This window comes from Tyto alba, unplaced genomic scaffold, assembly GCF_018691265.1.
Source record: "Tyto alba isolate M040663 unplaced genomic scaffold, T.alba_DEE_v4.0 Super-Scaffold_18, whole genome shotgun sequence".
Lineage (NCBI taxonomy): Eukaryota > Metazoa > Chordata > Aves > Strigiformes > Tytonidae > Tyto > Tyto alba.
Window position 1 is genome coordinate 12,135,158 of NW_024881280.1, and position 21,352 is coordinate 12,156,509.

The 21,352-nt window shown below is 41.9% G+C and overlaps 1 protein-coding gene across 8 annotated transcripts in view; it reads right to left on the reverse strand.

Moving 5' to 3' along the window:
• RAD51B (RAD51 paralog B) overlaps positions 1-21,352 on the reverse strand; it is a 448,074-nt gene that overhangs the window by 56,339 nt on the left and 370,383 nt on the right. Inside the window, exon 11 of one of the 8 annotated variants that reach the window (XR_004405957.2) lies at positions 13,266-13,361. The exons of the other annotated variants lie outside the window; for them this stretch is intronic. The gene's annotated coding sequence lies outside the window, so the exon portion shown is untranslated. The remainder of the gene's footprint in view (positions 1-13,265; positions 13,362-21,352) is intronic. 8 annotated transcript variants of the gene reach the window in all.

The following is a 21,352-nucleotide window of genomic DNA, read 5'->3' on the forward strand; positions in this document are numbered from 1 at the left end:
GAGGCTTTCAATGCTCTTTCAGATGTAGGGTGTGAGGAAGGGTGAGAACTGCTAAAGCTAGCCCCATCCTCATTAAATCTTTGCCCTCTCCGGAGCAAGCATGCAAGTGGAGAGAATAGAAGATATGCATGAGCAACTGAGCATCTGTGATCTCATGACCTTTGACTGTGGTATTATGGGAAATGTATTCTCTGGTTGCTATGCTTTTCTAATTCATTTGTATTTTCCTTCAGTGACTCCCTTGTATTTTCTTTGGTGCTCCCGTGTAACGGTTTCAAGGAACTACAGATATCTCCAAGTTAAGCATGCATACAATAACTTTAATTAAATGTTTGTGAGTACCTCACAGTAATGCAAGGGAAAGGGAAAGCAAACAGTTTTGTACTCACTTGTACCTATCCCTTCTGAGCCCTGGCTTGGGTGGAGATATCTGCATCGCTGCCCTTTAAGTCCATTTCTAGTGAAATCAAGGCCACTGTGTCCTGCAGCACTGCATGTAAGCACTTCAGGCATTTCACACCCATTAGAAAAGCTACAGATCACCTGTGAAAGGTACAATGCTGAAACCTTTTAAGGCTAGGCTAGAAGAGATAAAAATTAAATTAGGGTAGACATTCTCTACTCCACTTACAAAAAGTGGAGAATAAGGTTAAAAATATCCTTAGCCATTTCATAAACTACATGAAGATACTACAAGGAGAGTAGCATAAAAGCAAAGGTTTTGATCTTCTTCAATACTCTGAAATGAATCTTTACTGCTCTCTGTGCCATTGGCACAATCTCAGTCTCGGTGCCACCCTCCTCAATGAGTTATCTATGTATTATTCTTTCAAATGGGGATCTTTGCTTCTTTTACAAGTAGTCAAGTATCTAATTTTATACGTACAGAAGAAAGCTCCAAAGGATTTTTGTTTTCATTTCAGGCATTTAAAATAAATATACATGAAGGACATGAAATCTGGAAGGGGAACATTCCTCATGCAAAAATGAAGAAATAAGAAACAGGATGCAAAGGTTATCAGTCAGTTCTTTAAGTCAAAGACAAGACAATTTTAGAGCACAAAGTAGTGAATTTGTTTAGAGGAAGAATCTCTCTCTTGTATGATACAGAAGAGTTAACAGTATCTGCAAGGATAACAGTGAGGCCTAACACTAGTGATTTTTGATAACACTTAGTACTAGCATAAAGTACTTGTTTTGAGTTCTTCGGTGACTGACATCATTATTATTTCAAAGTTGACACAAACTAATTTGAAAACACTTCGGCCTGGCTGCACATATTTTATTGCAAATCCATCCACAACTTCTCAGAGATAACATACATCAGAAAAGATATGACTAAGACTGGAAAGAAAAAATAAAGTCCAGTTTGATGAGAGAATAAAGAAACCATGCTTCTAATTTTGATCTTTGCTCCTTCCCTGCTCTGAGACCAGAGGCATTGCCAGTTTTTGCAGTCTGACAGTCTGGATTTGGGCAGGGGTTGTGCCGAGCAGGGGCTGGCCTAGCTTTGCTGGAGCTTGAGCCGCAGTGACTTTTCAGGTGGAAACAGAAAGCATGGGTTGTTTCCCTCATGTAGAAAGGCACAAATGACAGCAGGGTTGTCTGAGAAGATTGAGAACTGCTGACACTAGTAACAGGAACTGGCAGCTGCAAAGGAGAGTAGGAGTGGGATGAAAAGCAGTCTTACAAAGAGAAGGAGGAAAGGAGAAAGCCAGGGAAGATCTAAAACTGGGAGCAGTGAACAAATGCTGACAGAGACTTCTCTTCCTTTTTCCTCATAGGCCTGATCCTGAGCACATTCAGGCCAACATAAATATTCCTACAAGGATTTTTGAGATACTCTTAATGAAGGTAATGAAGATTTCTATTCTTTGCCCCTCTCTTAATCTGCATCTGCATTTACGCTGCATCTTCACAAGATGCTTCTTAAAAATATACCTGGTTTTGGTGATGGCTGGGAGTCAAGAAGGTTTATTCCCAGAGGTGTGTGAAAAAGGAGTCGGAACTACACTTTACCCTCCTCCTTCATCTCTGCCATGCCTGCCTGGGGCCTGGATTCCAGCCCATCAGTTCGGATGGCCCAGTACAGCGACTGTAGCAAGGATGCAATGCAATGGTGCATTGAGGGCACGCAGCCTGGGATTTTTTGGGCTACCTGCTCTGATTACGGAGGGGGTTGGTTTTTCTTCTTTGGTTTTCTGAATGATTTACTCAAGCTGTCCGGAGCACTCACCTCAATGTAAAGGAGAGCTGGCATGTACTGATGTTTGTAAGTTCATCACCTCCATCAGTTTCATTTTTTTCATTGCCTTAGACTTTTTTGTATGCCATTTATATTTTTTTGCTTAGTACTGTCTGTATCTCACCTGTCAATCTTCTAAATGAAATGACTGGCAGATTGACCATCTTCACTGTTGCTTCTCTGTCTCCTACTAAATTGTAGTTGTGAAACTCTTGCATCAAACCCCAAGTTACTCTTTTGCTTCCCACCCTATCAGGTACTCCATGGACTATTTCTGTCCTTCTTCTCTAGCAGCGACAGCTGATTTATATCACCAAGGCTAAGGCCAGGGAAATCGATGACTGACTTTTTCTCAGGGGGAGTTTTTATGGATGGCAGTTAGTTAACTATTTCCACTATACAGGTACCAAAAATACCCAGCCCATCTCTGCAACACTAATTAAGGCCCATGGGGATGATGATGCAGTAATCTTAGGCCTTGGGCAACCATAAGTATGTTTAGACTTCTCTGATTCTTCACGTTCCACTTCCCTTTAGTCCCTTTAGTAAGTCATAACTACTTTTATTCTCCAGATACATGAGGAACTTGAAGGTAAAGCTCAAAGTTCAGTGCAGTCCCTTAACTCTGTGACCTAAACAGTACAATTTACTGAAAAATGCTCCCCCAAATTTTCTGCTTCCTTGGTATAAGGAGGGGAAGTGAAAGAGGAAAAAACAGTGATTAGTGATTTCTCTACAACTTCTTTTTACTAGCTAGTTTTAAAGAAGTGTGGTTTTTTTTTTTTTTTTTTATTTTTTTTTTAAAAAAAAGTCCTATTCCTGGCAGAAGAGCAGCTGCAAGCGTAGCATAGCTATCTGTGCACTGCAACTGCAATGCTCATGCTGCCTGTCACCATGTCGAGTCCCCAAACAGACTAGGAAACAAGAAGACAGAAAGGTTGAAAGATGAGAGTATAAATACTCTGCAGGGAGCTGGTAAGACAACAAAGTCATGATGGTGGAAAGGAGAATGTCAAAAGTTAATCCCAGGAGTAATACCTCGGAAGCCAGATGCATGTTGTGAGAGGTGTTGTTCATCTAATATTTATGTTTTGTTTTCCCTCCATGAACTTTAAGGTAGGCCTTAGCCAGTGAATGCTGCATTCTCTGTAAACGCCTTGCATGGCCTGTTGTTGCCTTTCCAAGTTTCTCATTCAACAGCATGTTTTTTCCTTGTTTTTAAATGCTTGCTGAAGTCTTAAGATGAGGAGTTTTTAACCTAACAATAAAACACCTGCATTTCATTAAGACTTGGGACTTAAGTTCCACCTCCCTCAAATTTACTGAAGTGATGCCATTAGTCAGATTAACCCTTTCATAGGCAGTTTTGCTCTGAAAGTGAAGTTATATGTCTGCTACATGTAGCCCAATTCGACAGTTATACAATGTATTTGGAGGAAAGGAAAACCAGATCTGAGACAGACACAGAGGGCTGCATCCAGTGCTGACTGGGAATAGGTGCAGAACCCCTAAACCACAGCTGCGACGTCTACACCCTCCCTAGCACAACAGCCCTGCATCAACATAACCACTGGCAATGTAAAACTTAGAATTAAAATGTTTAACCAGCCACCCTTGTTTCAAGAGTGAGATTCCTGAGTTGTATCATAGAAAATTCATTTGGCTAAAGAGGAAAATTCATTTTTCTTCCTGTTCCTTACCTTTTCTCTCTCTTTCAATTGTCTTAAATGAGAAGTGGAGCAGCACTATACAGTGATTTTTGTGCCTGGACCTCCAAGTGTGTTATTATCCCTATATTAAATTAGAAAAATGGCAGTATGTGGAGGTAAAGTAATTGCCCAAATTCATGCAGCAGTTTAGTAGAAGGGCTGATAAACTCAGCTCTCAATGTACTAACCAAATGTTGTGTTCCCCACTTCAGCTTTTTGATAAGCAATTATTTGCTAAGTCCCCTTCACACACATCATAGAAGCATTGCACTGCAAAGACCAACAACTGCTGGCTATTTTACCAAATATGATCAGTTCACTGAAGACAGGAGAGAGTATCTTAATGCACCCAGTCAGGGACTAAGGATCTGTACATCATGAGTTCCAGTTCCATCTCTGTTGCTATCTATGTGCTTATGGGCACATAATCTTAGTTCTTTATGACTCAGATTACCATCTATGCAAGAGAGAGAGAGTGTCATTCTTCACAGCCAGCAGGTGAATCAAGAGGTCATAGACTTCTGAGGTTATTCTGGGTTAGTCATTCATTTTAGGACTTTACTGGCACACCTATACAGGGATAATTGTACATCAGACCCGCATGAAGAGAACAGCTACACCGAAGGTTCAGAGGTTTGGAGATACTCTGATACCATGGCTTCAGAACCATACAAATTCCTAGTACAACCAGGTAGATAAAGAGAGAAATATTTGTTGCTGCCCAAATCCTGGTCAGGTATAATTCATTCTACAGGTAGTTATTATTTATTACACAGTCTGATGTATTAGATGCTGGTGTGATTTATACTAATCCATCCCTACAACACTAGCATAGGAAATAATATCGCATACTGTGGTACTCATAAAAGGAAATGCATGAAGTTTATATTGCTCTTGTAAACAAATAATTTCCATTAACTCATATATACCAGCAAATTATTTCAAAACTGTGTAGGTATCAATAATGATTGGAAATGGCCTTTATAAACCCACATCCCAGCAGAGCTAGTTTTAGGGACATAAAACTATCGCTATTGCATAGAATGCAGCAGTGAAAGTCCTCTGGTGTGAGAGCTGCAGACAGCCCCTGTGACCCGCTGCTAGCTCTGACCGCAAACCAGGGAGTGTACACTTGTGTGCCCACTGAGGAGCGCAGCTTGCCTCGCCTGCCGTTTGGAAAGACAAAGGATAAACATAATTTATAAAGATAATCTGGAGCCAAATTTTTCATATTTGAGTCATGACTCTTCCATTCAGTGTAAATATGCATAAACAATTATTCTGAATTGCTTTTAAAAATATATGTAAACAGCTTTTCAGAGTCTTTCTCAAACCAAATTGGGATAAATCTCACATTTGTTTGAGTTTCTACCCTTCAACTAGCTTTAGGAAGCTGTGATTTACATTGCTGTGTAAATCACATCTGCTCATAAACTGTGGTTTGAAAACATTGCACATCTGTGGTATCAAATGTGTGCAAATTAGAGAATTATATGACATTACCAGCCACTTACATGCAAATGTAAGCCTCATTTTTTGTGCCGTATTTGAAGTCATGTTATTATGTAGCGTAAACTACAATCATCTACTCTCTACTTAGATAGCAATCCAAACAGGGATTTGCAATTCCTTTGCAATCATTTTCACATAGCCATATAGTCAGGTACCCCAGTCAGGAATGTAAGTTACAAACTGTTATGTGCCCTGAAGCATGCTTATGGCCATTCTTTATAGGTGGCCTGGTCACCATACTCATTACTTTGAGTAAATAAAAGGTGGGGGTTTGTATTTTGGAGTTGTGTTTGTTGATAAAAGAGGTATTTTCTTTGCAGCAATCTGGAAAAGCAGAAGTTTCTCAGCTTTACTTTCATCATGTATCTGTGGCTTCTTTTTGAAGTTGGTACCAGATTGGCCAGTGCCCGCATTTTATAATCCAAGATCCAAAAGCGGGGAGGTGATGTAGTCAATCAGTCATAGGGTCTCTTCCAACATTATGAAGCGTTGTTCCCTATGACTGGTTTGCTGTATTGTTCTTCCTCTGAGTGTCTCAAGAGAGATTATCAACAAGATTTTCCTTCTTCTATTTCATAGTCTCGCTCCCATTTTCACCTCTTTTTAGATAAGTTCTTTTAAAATCTATTAATAAGAATGTTCTGCTTTAAATTACAAGTGTTTCTCTTCAGTCTTGACTGTATTTTCCTTTAGATACACACTTCTACAAAGCTTTCATCAGAAGACCCAACATTACTTATAAGCACCATTAATGAAGCCTGACAAAACAATTATGCAGAAGCTATTATCATCGTTACTTTTCATAATAAATTACAGATAAATTAATACATGACTTGATCAAGGTTGTACAGTGAATTAATGGCAGCAGCTGGAAGTATAGCCTAGGAACTCTGACACCCACACTCCTGCTGAAATTATATGCCCTGAAAACACCAGGACTGTCTCAGACCCACTCTGCACTACCAACATTCTTCTCATATGACTGAAGTGTTTTTAGGCTATGAAAATTAAAGAAAAGGAAAAATAATGTAAATCAATGTCTGATTCTACATTGTTTTCCCCTCTGAGGCTAAAAGACTTTTTCTTTTTCTTGTTTTAATTTTTTCTTACAGTAGATATTGGCAGGCTGAAAGTTGAAATAAAATAGGAAAAAATAACAAGCATATTTTGAGTGATTACTCAACTGGGGTCCTTTGTGACAGGAAATGCAGCTGCGTGACTAATGGGCCTGACTTTCTCTTGGCTTCCTTCCCCCTTCAAAGATCTTGTTTACTGCCCCAGCCAAATTTTTTTTTTTTTTTTAAATTGCTAGAAGCTAGCAATTTTCCAGGAAAAAAAAAAAGATCTTTGCAAGAGGCAAAGGCAGTAAATCTTACAAAGATCAAGGGCTGCAGAGCTCTCCCCCATCTACTCCTTTTAGCCTTCCAGGCTCTTGAGTCACGTCATATCTTCCCCTGCTCTGCTCAGAACATGTGTCTAGCAGATCTTTCTGCTTTGGTGAGGGGAGGGAGTATGCGAATCACATTTACAGCATCTAACCCTGGAATTCATAAAGGAAGGACTAATTCCATTAAGGAAACCAGGGGCCTCCTAAGCCTCTTGCATTTTGTCTTTTTTTATTATTTTTCCTCGCTCGCCCTCTTTTTAACAGCAGTTGTGTGCCCATACTCCATAATGACATGGCTGTTAAGTGTGAGCTATTGAGATTTGACACAGCATAGTCCCATTAGTAAGGGGCCACGGAGCTTTAAATGCTGTTTGCATTTGGCCTGCTTTGTGAGTCTGCTTTGTTGAGCTTCCTAGGTAACAGCAGATAGGCCAGGACCCGAACCTCCCCTGAACTGGAAGGGAAGAGGAACCACACATCCCAGCTTCATGGCAGGCCCTTATCCCGATAACTCAGTGCAATGAAACCCCGAGTTCCTTCTCAGTAACAGGGGGCACTGGGCATACAGCTGGATAGAGTGTCTAAACAAGCAGGGGCTCGTCATCTTTTGGAAAGTGTCAACAGGAGATGCATACCCTGAAGGACAGCGGTACTGAGCCCTGTGGAGGGGCACAGTGGGCTGACAGAGGTGCCTGAGCTGGGAAGGGCTCCCAAGACTACGTGCTTGATAAAGCAAACATGACATTTCCTGGCCTGAAGGTGGGCACTGGTGCCAGAGTCTGCGTGCTGCCAGCAGCACTGCCAGCACCAGCTGCGCCACAGAGGAGACAGGTAAAACTCCGGGCTAATAGTGGTGGGTTTATTCCTGCCAGGGGCTTAGAAACTCAGCCAGATAGGTAAACAATAGCCTCTAAAATCATAATCTAAGAGAAGTGGGAACCATTCTTCAGCCTTTGCAAGAGGCCCTTCTCTTTGGAAAGCTGGGGGATCAAGTCATTGAAAAAGAGTTTGAGGGCTGCTCCATAATCCACAACACTGGCATGGTTCCCTGTGCCCTGTAGAGAGGCTAAAAAAGGAGGTGAATATATTCATTACCATAAACTGCACAGAGGAACCATCAGAATGGGTGTGCTAAAAAAAGAGATGAAACCTTTGCTTATGAATAGACCTAAAAGAATTGAATACATGTGTACAGAGGGATCATTTTCCACTACCTACAAGAGGAAAAATCTCTGGGGAAGTGGCTGATGCCAAATATTTTCTTATGCTTCATGTGTCAGCAGGGTCTGGCAGAAGCCCTTAAAAAACAGAGCATGCATTTTGTGCAAATTGAGAATCACAATTTCTGGTGATTCGTATTGCTCCACCAAACTTGAGACGTTTCTCCAAAAATACAGCAGATGTTTGATGATGTACCAAGTTTTCAGCGTTTACACAGATCAGATGATGTTAAGATCAGCAGAAAAAAAATAACAGAATAACACAGTAAAAGGCTTCAGAGCCGTCATGAAAAAAAAAACCCAAACCCTAAGCTGGGCTAGACAGACAAAAATGTTAATTTCTCACAACAGCTATAAAATGTTGGGGAGAGACATTATCAGAGCAAACTATACAGCAAGGTTACAGAGGACCTGGACTGGGTGCAGAAGTAGTGGGCACAAGAACCCATTGGAATGGGAGCTCTGTGTGTGTAACCTGGCTGCGTGATCTGCCAGCGCCAGGGCATCGCTATAAAAAGACAGGCTGTAGATTTTGAATACAAAGCTTAATAATTCCAGAGACTGAAGGAGGTCATTAAAGAGGATGAGGTCCTGATGTATCTTAACACTACACATGAGACAGAGTTGTCCCCAGAAGAGAACTAGCTTAATCCTCTTGCAGCTATATGGTCAAAACTGGAGGTCAGTAATTTCTGTGCAATGCATGCTAACAAAAGCTGAGTGTCAGTGCATTCAGATAGAGAGGAAGGATTTGGCATTTGTCCATGAATGTAAAAAGTTTCCTGTCTTTTTATGAGACGCCTGTGTTAGAAAACTGACCATAACCCACTTACTGCAATTGCAAAAATGGCCTGGCAAAGCCCCCTCTCCTCAAGAACACAAGGATTTTTTTTTTCAGTTATGAATTTATGATTTGCAGATTGGGCGGGATTTGGCGGGTTTAAACTTAATCCCTAGAGCTTTTGACGAAAAAGCAATGATGCAAAGACCAGAGCTAGATTTTGTATGTGATGATTTGCTTAAAAATTTTGCTTATGATGAGGATAAGACGCATTGGAAAGTATATGAGCCTATCACTGAGAATATTCTCAGTCTTGTTGCTGACTTCAGGTGAAGTATGACTTGTGTATCCTGGCTAGGAAAAATTACATAACCTCTCTTGATTGGTATTTATGATTCCATGAGGTAAGCCTACTATAAGGTAGTATAACTAAACAGGTGGCAGGGTATACCAAGCTTATCATTACTACATATCCTGTACCTGCTAAGGTAAACAAGGTCTGAAAGTATAGCAGGAATAAGTGTAAGGTGTCTTCAGTAAAATACAGATTTAGCTCTACCATGCTAGCTCCATTATTCATAATCAAAGAGTTAGTAGGAAATAGTACCAGAACAAATTGGTTACTACTCAGTAAAGTGTGGAATTAGGCTGTGATCTGGTTTTAGATCTGTTATATCAAGGTGGAACCCATGAAGAAAATAAGTCAATGATTGACATTTTGCTTGAGAAAAAAATAAAGTTAAATTATTTTCATTCTTGCAGTCTTTCCATTCCCTGCCATCTTCAAGTGTGTCAACAGAATCATGGGGGTCTTGAAGGAGAGTAAAGAAACAAGAGTCAAGACACAGAAAACTCAGAATAACATGACCTGCCACCCCAACAACTGTGACTGTGATGTTCCAGAGATGTAAGCAACACTGCCCAGTCCTTGGGATTCACTGAGCACAGTTTATGTGATGTTAGTTGTAGCTACTTGCAACTGCATACTAGCACAACTTCCCCGAATTTTGTCTTGGAAGACTCAGTGACTTTCAGTGGCATTAACAACTGCCCCTTCTAGTCTGAGAATCTGGACGAGGTGCTGCAAAGTTCTCATTTTATTATGAACAGCTAGATGAAACCAGATGTATAATAAAGCAAATCTTTCACAAGCAGCCTAAGTGCTGGATGCGCAATGAAAACAACGGCATTTCAGCCCAGAGGTGGCTGCATTTGAGCCACAGGGAAGAAATCCATTTATAAACAAACTTCTCAAGCACTTTGGGATGAAAACACTACACAGGATCCATTTAATTTACTCTACTTATGTGACAAACTCTCATTTTATGTTACTGTTTTCCCAGTTTTGCTATGCTAATCACACTGCAGTTCCCAATGTCTTCATGCTGTGCTGGAACAGCAGTCTGCTACGTTCAAAAAAGCCAGCAGAATGAAAAAACTTGTGATGGAACTTGTTCCTGAGCATGCAGCCTACTCATGCTCAGAAAGTGTTCATGTTCCATTTCTCTCTGTCTGGTAAACAAATGGCTACCAGTAATTTGATGGCATTCATATGGTTTTGAATTCTGGGTGTACTGTATCCATTAGTAGCATGTCCCAGTCTTGCACTGATTTGCCTTGCATTTGGGCTCCCAGCTCCTTTCACTTCCTACTCTGATGCTTTCCTGACTCTGGAACATTTCACTTCATCAGCAGAAACAACCAACCCATATATCAACAGTTTCAAATTCTGGGACAATTTGGCAATTTGCTCTCCCCTTTTGCTGAACTCTGTAAAAAGGACTAAAAGTAGTGTGTTATCTAGTACTTAAATAATGAGATCAGAAGCCCTGGACCGCCTTTGGCCCAGGCAGTATTACTGAAACTAGATGTCAGATGAGGTCTAAATTAGGCATCTTCACCCAAAATTTAATGCCACTGTGTTGCACAACAGCTGTACAGCCTCCTGTGCTTCTGTTTCTTCACCCGCAACATACGGACATAAGCACTTAGCCATCCAACAGGGTGTACTGAGAGTTCCCTGGCATTTCTGAAAACTTTGGAGATTCTTGGATGAACAGTGCAGTATGAACGGAAACTAGTTGATATTTCCTCTTCCTTTTTTAGTGACATCCCTCTGCAGTTGGTATTGTGCTCCCACATTCCTGAGCTAAGGCTGCTTGAGGGATTTGATTTCACTTGGGCTTAAAATCTTTGTTTCCTTCCTCAGAGAGGATGCTGGAATACACCTTTAAGCACAGCAAATCTCACATGTCCAGAAACTTTGCACTCAAGGCCCCTACAAACTTGCTTCCATCTGACCTTCCTCACCTTTCTTAATGTACTCAAACAAGGAAGGTGAGAACAGTTTAATACATGCATGTTTTGCACACCCTGCAGCCCTGTGCGTTTTGAATGCCAGACAGAGCATTCTCTGCCACAGCAAATGATTTTGCACAGAGGAGAAGTTTTGGCTTACAGAAAAAACCTGTAACCAGATTCCGATGTGACTGCAGTTTTACAAGAAAAAGCAGAACTTCTGAGTTCTTGATAGTGAAGTATAATCCCAAGCCTGGATACAGATTTCCACTCCAGGAACTGAGCTCTATGTCTACCTGCCTTCTAGATGCCTTGTGACTACAACATCATCTTTTGTTTCCCCATCTGTAAATCTGGGATTATAATACTCTCCTAAATTAGAGGGGTTTAGAAAAGAAGAAAATTTAGAAACTTCATTTCTAGACGTTTTCACTAATGTTAAATATTGGTTGTTTCAATCTTGTTCCATTACAAAGAAGCCCTGCAATTCTTCCATCCTTTGCTGTTAAAAAAGAGCTCTCTCTTGCAGTCTTTATATCACCTAATTAAATTGTACAAGGTAGCTTCATGAGCTAAACTCCCTTATGGCTTTTTTGCAGTTACAGAACAGAGGGAGATGGGCGTTTAAACAGCAAGTAACAATTTTGCAAGTAAAAGTGAGGGAATTGCTGACAAAAGGTTTCCATATATAACTCACCCCCATCTGTGCTTCCGGAGCAGCTCTGTGATAGCTCCTCTTTCACATTGTGTCTAGGACAGAACAACTCACATTCAAAAAGTATCAGCAGGTGTGAAAAGCACACCCACACCAGCTTAGGTGCTCAAGCACATTCCCTGTTTCTCTTGAATCTCCCCCTGTGCAGCAAGATTCAGCTTGGCAATGGCATTGTGCATGGATCAGGGAAAGGCAGGCGGTAATATCAGTATCAAGAACAGCAGGTAGTGCAAAGGATGATATTAATGAGCATTTGTATTAAGATGGCATGTGTCAGGTCTGGCTGGCGGTATTCCATAAGGATCTCTGTGCTAGAACATTGCCTGTGCAGGGCAAAGACCTTCAGGCAGGAGGATGGGGATATTCCTTGGGGAGCGGGGACTATGATGAGGCCAATGTACATCAGATAGTGCTCTGTATCTCAGAGGGCTGTGGGCAGCTGGGGAACCCACTGGCTGCTGTAGCCAGAATTTGGCTGGAGACATGGGCTTGTCACGCCAGCTCTGTCCTTCATCTGTCCCCTTGAAAGTCATGCTTGGCCTACCCATTATAGCTGCTCAGAGAGACAGCGATTCCCTTCAACACACATGCTCACATGTAGCTAATGGAACTGGGATTACTGCAGTGGTTTGGAAAAGAAAGAAAATATATATTTCCAGGCTGGATAAAATGTTAAGGCACTGTCAGCCTGAAGCAGGCAGAGCTCCTGTCAGATGAAGTATTTGCACTTGAAAATCCACAGGGCAGAAGATTGGTGCTGGAACATTTGTGTTGCCATCATCCGGACAGCAGCTCGCCCGCACGTACTCAGACTCCCAGGAGGCCAGGGCTCAGGGCTCCTCAAGGAGGTCAGTTTTTATATAGTAAAGCAAACAGTTTAGCTAATCAAGGATTTTTTTTTCTTTCTTTCTTTTCTTTTCTGAGGCTCTTGGCTCCCAGCCCTGTTACTTGCAATCTTTAATTTGTACTGTGGCTTCCTCTTCCCTGCCGCCTTCTCACTCACTCCAATTTTCCCACACGCTTATTTCCTAACTCTACCTCTTACGGAGGTCTTCATTTATTTCAGACCCAAATTTATCTCAGTCCTACACAAAGCTGCTGTTACCTCACCATTTATTCCTGTAAGTGACTGTCATCAGAAATTCATGAGCTTGAAAAGTTTATGAAAAAAGAAAATAGAGCCATTTTTTGTGTCGTAGAAAATAGTTGATGATACCTCACATACTTATAAAGTAACTTTATTCATATGCGCTTACAGGAATTGATTGTGGATCAACTTAGACCTTCTCTTTGGTTATACAGCTGCCTGAGTCTCAAAATTGGGGTTTCAATTGTGTTTTTTTAAAGGATCTGTGTATGTTCATGGTAGGGATGGGCTGTAATCTCCACACTACTCACAAGCTGGCCATGAAAAAGCCTCTTCTATTATTAGGGAGCAGATTCTGATGAAACAAAGTCACATTTTGGCAGATTCTTCCTCCTACTTCCACGCTGCTAAGAAAAAAACGGAAGAGATAAAGGCATTTTTTCTGGTTAGCACAGCTACACAGTCCATAGAGCTTACTCTGTGTAATTTGTGTAGAAAAACCAGTGAAGGCAACATGCAAATAAACATTTCAACTAAAACCACAGCAAAATCTCAGTGGAAATATACAGCTATCTAGTCCTCACTTGTCAATATGGCAGAGACTGGCTTGCTCAAGGGCTGATAATTATAGGCACATGAGTGATCACCAGGTTCTGCCTCATGAAATCACCTTTAAATGGTCTTTTCTGAAAAGCTGCACAGAACCCAAACTGTTCCTTTAGTCCACACACACTCTAGGAGCCACAAAACAGCACCATCCTGTAACAAATGCACAGCCTCCACCATACACATAGATCCACCTGATCTCATCTCATTTAAGGTGAATACTGCTTCTCCTCATTTCCTGTGGTTATTTCCAAACCCGTTTCTACAGAGCTCCCCTGCCTCTGAATGGAGCCCAAGTTGCCAGGGCAGCACTTTCTAAGCCATGAAGCAAGCTGTGAACAGCTAACAAAGCCCGACACACATTCCACATATTTTCATGATAACTTTTCCTCACAGCCACTTACGTGCAGGCACAGAATGAATGAATTGCTGTAAGGAAGGGGCTAAAAGCCCTGCGAGCCACTGAGCTAGCAGGCAGCGGATGGCCTGTGTGCAGGCCTTCTGCAGGGTGGCAGATCACAGCCCAGGTCCGGCAGACAGGACACAACGGGATGTTGTTCTTTGGTGGCCCCTGCAAAGAAGTCCCTCAGATTGAACAGAGCCACACGTTAGGAAGCGGATCCTGCCACGATGTGCGCTGCACACGCGCTGTGAGGCAGTTGGTCCAATACTTCTCATTAATTTCAGAATCTACCACCGAAGAAAACACAGCTCTTTATAAGGTGGGACACATTTTAAAAGAACAGTTGGTGCAGATTCAACTGGTATAAAGCTGCATAGCTCTACTAAATACCAGGGGGTGTTGCTGATTTATACCAGCTGAGAAGTTGGCTAGTATTCTTTTGGAGCCACCACCTCTCCCATTTGTAATTGCCAGTAGAAACGCTGGGAAATGCAAGAAGAAATGAAAAATGGAGAACATTTATGTGAAAAAGCTTCAATGCAAAACAAATGTCTGCTCACTGCACAAAAGCTGAAATAATACAGCCATTATTGGAACTGTGCTACAATAAAACAAGCTGGATGAGTCAACCAGCAGTGCATCTAATCTCCACTGGCTGCCTTTCCGGTCCCCAAGCTCCCCATCTATTTTTATCTCTTCTTTTTTTAATATACTTTTTGGTTTACAAGCAATAAATCTACAGCTCTTGGGTCCCCTGTGTGCACTCTTGCCGGCAGGCCACTCAGCATTTAGGATGTTACCCAGACTGTTTTGGCTATTAGACCACAGAACATGGAGACTAGGATTCAGATTCAGGAGACGCTGTGGCCCAGAGAGCACGGCAGAGGCTACTGATAACATGGGGCACGGCAAAGTTTTCTGCACTGAAGGCAAGTAGGCACCACACAGGAGCAGTGTGGTATGCTCATCAGGTGGCCTGAGAGTTAGCATGGAAGTTAGCAGGAATTTGCTCCCGGTGAGGAGCATTGCCTGATCAAGTGGGGCAAGGGCTGCAGTTGCAAGACTGTGGGATAACCAAGGAAGGCCAGCCGTGCCGTTGCCGTTTGTGGGAGTACAGCAAAACATGCTCAACTGATAGATGTGCATCAGCGCAGCTGCCTGAGGAGCTTTAGGATGGGCCTGCTTCCAAACTTGCAGGAACACACAGTTTTGGGCCAGTGCTCTATCCAAGCTCCATGTCGCAGCGTAGGGCACATACAGAGAGAATAACGTGTGCTGTGCTCAATGGTCACGCAATGACGAGTGGAAGAGCTTACACTAAAATGGCAGTCAGTCTGCTGCTGTGCCTCTACAAAAAAAAAAAAAACAAACCAGCCATTCTCTTTTTACCATGGGTGGGAGATTTTTAGTTAAGCTAAATGCGCTTGGTCCACCTTAGGACCTTATATGCTAGCCATTACAATGTGTAATATTTCAAAGTTGAGAAAAAACCAACTCTGATTTCAGGATCATTGGGCAGGTGACAGGAACTGCTTTCATAATGCGAGGTTTCACCGTTGTTTATTGGCTGGGTATGATAGCACTCTCTTCTCAAGTGTGGGTGAAATTCTGGAAACACAATACTTCTGCTTCATTTTTCTCTGGTAACCAAATTTACATCCTAGCAATGGAACCACTATTTTTCTAATTTTTCTCTGTTTTCTGTAATGGTTGCATTACAAACACATACAACTAGTTGCCTCGAGCTCATACATGCTGGGCAACATCTCTTAATTGAGTATTAAGATAGCCAGAGTGTTATAATGAATAGAAACTACTGGGATATGATGCTAGCCTACAGCCTTCCCTTTCACTGCAAGAGTACGTGCTTCAGGGAGCAAGGGAGAAGAGTGTATGAATTTAATTTCAGACATTCACTTTTTAGGTGCCCCCAAGGGACATACCCGTTTCCTATATAAGGTTTGGTCTGTTTGCAATTAAGCTCTCTTCTTTGCATATTTCCGGATAGATTAAAAATAGCAAAATCAGCTTATTCTTGGACTTCTGGATATAAACAAAGCCATTGCTTCCAGGGGTTTTAAAGCATTGATCAAGTTTATAGATCCTGAAGGCAGAATTTGTACATGAATTTTTTGTGCTAGATAAACATGAATTTCCAAAGGTAAGAGAAAAGGTAGGAGCACATTTCTAGAACTGGAGACCTTTTAAAGCAATTATCTTTTGCAGCCTTAATTTTCAAACAAAACTGTTGATAAAAAGTTGAATACTCCTTATACAGAAAGCTGAAGACCTGTTCAGAGTTCTCGCACCACTCTCACAACCAATGGATCAATTCCAGAGCTGAGAGGCTTGCTGAGCTCCTATTACCATTCTCCTCTTTTTCTGTTGGGATTACCATCATCAATCCATTTAATCCAAAATGTAAAGCTGTTTTTTGTGATGCAGCCATCCATTCTCAAGGACCTTGACAAAAACAACTCATTTATAACGGTGCCTAAATTGCTATCAGATGGGAATGAATCCCATACATCCCTAACAGCCTGAGGTTGGACACACGATAGTGATCATTTCTTCCCTGTTTAGGTCTCTACTCATTTGCAGAAATTACCTGGAACAGGGGCCATTGTCCAAAGGAGTGCCTGACCACTATGTTGTGAATTTTAGTCTCCTGACAGTGTTTTTGCTGTATTCATTTATCTTCTGCAGACTCCTTAGAAGTCAGTGAACCCTAAAGGATCCACGGACAATGGGATGAAAATCACCAGTATACTGGTTTTAATGTTAGTTATTCACACTCTCTTATGCTGAAAACAGAACTAGGATTTAACCAAATACAACCAAAACTATTTGATAGCTTTCCTAGTCTGGAAAACCCTTAGGACTGCATTCAGCTCAACAGTAGAAATAACTCCCACTGGCTCCCTAGGAATTATGCTAATTTCTTCTGCATTTTAATTTTACCAGTAGGCTGGATTAAAGACTCGGATCAGCATTGAACTCTTAATCTTGAAAATTCAATCATGGCATATGTACTTCATAAGTATAATTTCTAATTCTGGTTGTGTTTGAAACTCCTTATATGAAATACTCTGATTATTTGATTACTTCCCTACAGCTGAATCTTGATGCACTTTTAGTGCTTCTTGCATTGAGAACAGACATGGGTAAAAAATCAGTGAGAAAGGTTGTGATTCCACAACAGTATAACCTGTCCTAAACTGTGGCTGCATCAGCTCTGCCTCCTATCGCTCCTGATCACTATCCCCCATCTCCTTCCTTGTACTCGCACTGGTGCCCATCTGACCTTGCAATAAATTGGTCCAGGGGATGGTGAAAACTAATTTTTTTGTAGTGTTAATTTTCAGCCAGTTTAGCTCCTTGAACTATGCTATTCCAGGGTCAGATACACACTACTGTTTGCGTTGAGGAAACACAGCAGCATGGCTGGGCAACAGCAGCCCACATTTAGGTTGTCTGGAATGGATGTGGAAATGTACTCTAACTACAGCTATTTGTGGGCAATGTTTGTTAAAAACATATGGGCATGACTTAAAAAAAGCTGCTTTCAGCTTCAGTTCTTTAAAGATTCAATTTCCAAAGCAGAACTTCCAGACCAGTAGTCAGTACAAATCGTTGTGAAATAGATGGGATATTTTGAGAACCTCAGGTAAGGGGTTGACTGATGAAGGATTTGACGGTCTGGCAGAATAAACTATGTGGAGATTCTGGCAGACTTTTATGACTAGAAACAAGGACTAGGCACCAGTAGATTCAGGAGAGAGTGTAGACAGGGTATCAGCTTGATAGAGCACAAGGACTGGAATAACAAGTATACTGCAAGTTGGGACCAGCGTACTCTAATAGCAGAGCTGAGAACCCCAGACTGTAAAAGTGAGACTAGCTACGTCTGAGATGAACTGGTGGAATTAGACCGCGGATGTTGCATAGTCTGTCTGCACAATGCCTGGCTCTTACATGCCGGCCAGGCCCTCGCTTTCAGAGTGCTGCACTGCCCCAACAAAAATGCAAAATGATACTGAAACTGATGATTCATGAGGGAGAGAAGATTACATCGTTACAATATACATACAAGTAAGTGGACACATTTACTGTTGAGCAGTACATCCCTTGAAAAGTAGACAGGGCCATTAGTAGAGAGGAGGAAAAATGTACAGTTTAAGCAAGATACAAATGAAGTGGCCTATACCACCAGACTGCACTTTGTTCCTCTGCTGTGCAAAACGGTATAAAGGCATGGGAAAGACTGGTGGCCCATTCCATACCTCCTATGATGGCAGAAGGATTCTTCCCGACCACACTTGATTCCTACAGCTGTACGAGGAGCAGCACTCAATGTCATGAACCTTATAGACACAAGCAGCCTTGAAAGAGTCAACAGGACTGTTCAGCAGAGCTGTTTATAAGAGCTCATGTTGCAAAACCAGCCCCTTATTCTGGTAGAGAGAAGCACAGTAACAAGTCCCATTGTTCTAGCAATACAGACGCTACTCCTGAGGACCTCATAAAGGCTCTGCTATGTGACAAGAGTCATAAACAGACCTGACAAAATAATATGGATTTTTGTGAAAGCAGGACAAAATGTGTTAAGGTTTTTAAAAAATATTATTCAAAATGGATGTGCTCTTGATCCCCTTTGGCTCTCAGCAACATAAAGGACATGGGGATCTTTCTGGCACCACAACCTCTAAAGAGTCAACTCTTTGAGCTCCAAAATGTGCTCCTGCACATTTCCAGGACATTTGTTGAAAAAAAAAAAAAATCCCAAACAACAGAATAACCTCTTGTCCATCAAGCAAGATTTCACAACAATTACAGTACCAGGCACAGAGAACTCTGCCTGCCTGGCCCACAGCCACACCACGGGCGGCAAACTTTCTAGCTCTCACAAACTAATTAGGTTCAGGTCAGGTATGTGACTGAGAAAACTTGAGGGAGGGTGGAGGGTGAAGCAAGAAGCCATGCTGATGATTCAACCAGGGATCATCTTGAAAACATTTCTGAAGTTGTTTCTTCAGAAATAAGTTTTGGATATGAAAGACAAGTGATCTTATTTCTAAGAGTAGAGAAAGGGAAAACCTTCTGGTAGAAAAATGAAAGTGGGAAGGAGTCTTTATTTAGGAAGCAGAGAAGCAACTGATTCATTTGTCATAAATTATATGACAACAGTTTATAGTGTCTAGCAGTAGAGTGAGACAGGTGACAAGAAGGCAAAACCACTTCCAGCTGTTACTATCAGCTCTCTAGACAATCTTTCTTTCTAGTAAGAAACTAGAGCTGCAAAGGAAATAATTTTGAAATTTCAGCTCAGCTTCCTGCACACAAAAAGACAGCATAGGAGTGACTTCAATCAATGTCTACACATGCAACCAGAGGAATTAAAAAGACTCATTGCTGGGTTTTGTATTAGATACTGCAAACCTTTAGTAGTACACCCCTAGGGCTACACAGTGCTGCTTTGTGCTATTCTGTACTGTGAGGAATGGCTGAAGTTTAACACTTTTCCCCCAAATCCATAAAATTACAAGCTAAGGTTCACAGCAGCCACAAGCAATGAGAGTCCTGTCCCATCCTAACACTGCATCTAGCTCCTCTGAAATGCTGCTGCCAAGTTAAAGTAGTGCAATACAAAAGCACTCTCACATTCTCTGTTTCTTGACATCTTCAAATCACAGCTTTGTGGGAATTCCCTTGGTCAAGTAAGACAGAATGACCAGAGAAGAGTTACACAGGTCATCCTTGGTTCTGTAGTGGGTCTTTTGAATAATGTGACTCTCCAATCAGTAGATGCAAAAAACATCCAAGTGAACAAGCTACTATCAGGCGCTTTCAGCTCCAGCTTTCAGGTGCCTGTGCCACAGCTCCATTTGCTGTGTGACGTGCAGCTGTAATGACTGGTGGAAGCAACAACAGAAGCAACATGCCAGAACTGTGACAGTGAGACATGGATGTGAACTTCAGAGGATTGGGTATGTCTCATTCCACCTCTTGGCCTTTCAGATATGTCAGTAGAGGCGTGTAGGATCCCCTACTAAGGTCTGCATCGAACATCAGAAAAAAACCTTTTCACTGGGAGAGCAGTACAGTACTGGAACGGGTTATCCAGAGAGGTTGTGTAATCTCCATCCTTGGATGTTTTCATGACTTGGCTAGGCAAATTCACAGCTGACCTGTTAAGTGCTGGCACCAGTTCTGCTTTGAGCAGGATGTTGGACTAGAGACCTCCAGAGGTCCCTTCTAACCAACATTACGATGATGTTATGTGTGTCTTGGATCCCAGAGTCGAGCTGACAAGTCACGTTTTGAAAGGACTCTGTAGGGCAAGAGGTCATGGCTGGTAACATCTACCAAGCCTGAAATGGTTGGAATGGTTTATGTGGAGCTAACTAATTGTCTGAGAGGAGGCCTCCTATACCTACGTGTAACACCTCCTCTTGAACAGAGACTGAATGGCAGAAATCTTGTGAAATGCTGCTTATGAGGTAGAGGTACTTATGGAATAGTGATGCTGCTCAATTCTCTTATGCAACCAAGGCTTCAGCAAAGAAAAGGTGTTAGCCTCCTGCAGTGCTCTTGTGACAATCTTTTGTAGCAGTAGTGAGAGCAATAGTGCCAGCGTGTGTTACCGGCATGCTGAGGCATTGCTCAAAGAGGGCAGGCTTATGGCTGAGTTACAGGCTGGCATATGTCTTAACTTTTTGTTTCCTGGTTTTAAGACAATTATATTTAGCTGCTTCCCACATTAAAGGGACCAGAAGAGACTGCATTCTTGCCATTGTATATGGAGACAGATCCCAGACTGGACTGGCTGCAGGAATGTGATGGAGTCATGCAAAGCTGATAGTTCAGTGGGGACGCTTCTATTCAGGCTGACAGACATAGTAGAAATATGCACAGAACAGACACAAAAACACCCTTTCCACAAAATACCCGTTGCATAGTTCTGCCACACTTTGTTCATCTATAGCTCTTTGCTGGTTTGTTCCTGGCACATCCATTTCTCCCCCCAATTCAGAGCCAGATTGCACATTGCTGCAACACCTTCATCTCCGCTGTTCCTTTAATCCTTCTCATAACCCCAATACACTCCCCTCTTTCAGCACAGAGATGTCAAGCAAAGATGAGGGGACCTGAGAAGTGCATGTACTAGTTAGGTATAAGGAGAGCCAGGAGAGTGCTGGCCCCAGGCGAGAACTTGTTCATTAGCAAATGTAAGATGAGATGTGAACATGTCTCTAAACAAATTATGTTCTCTAAAAACTGGCAGGAGTATGGCTCAACTCACAGTGAACGAATGGAGCTCAACCTAATGACCACAGCCTGTCACTTGGAGCTACCAATGTGCCACAGAAAATCTTTTCCTTGAACAGA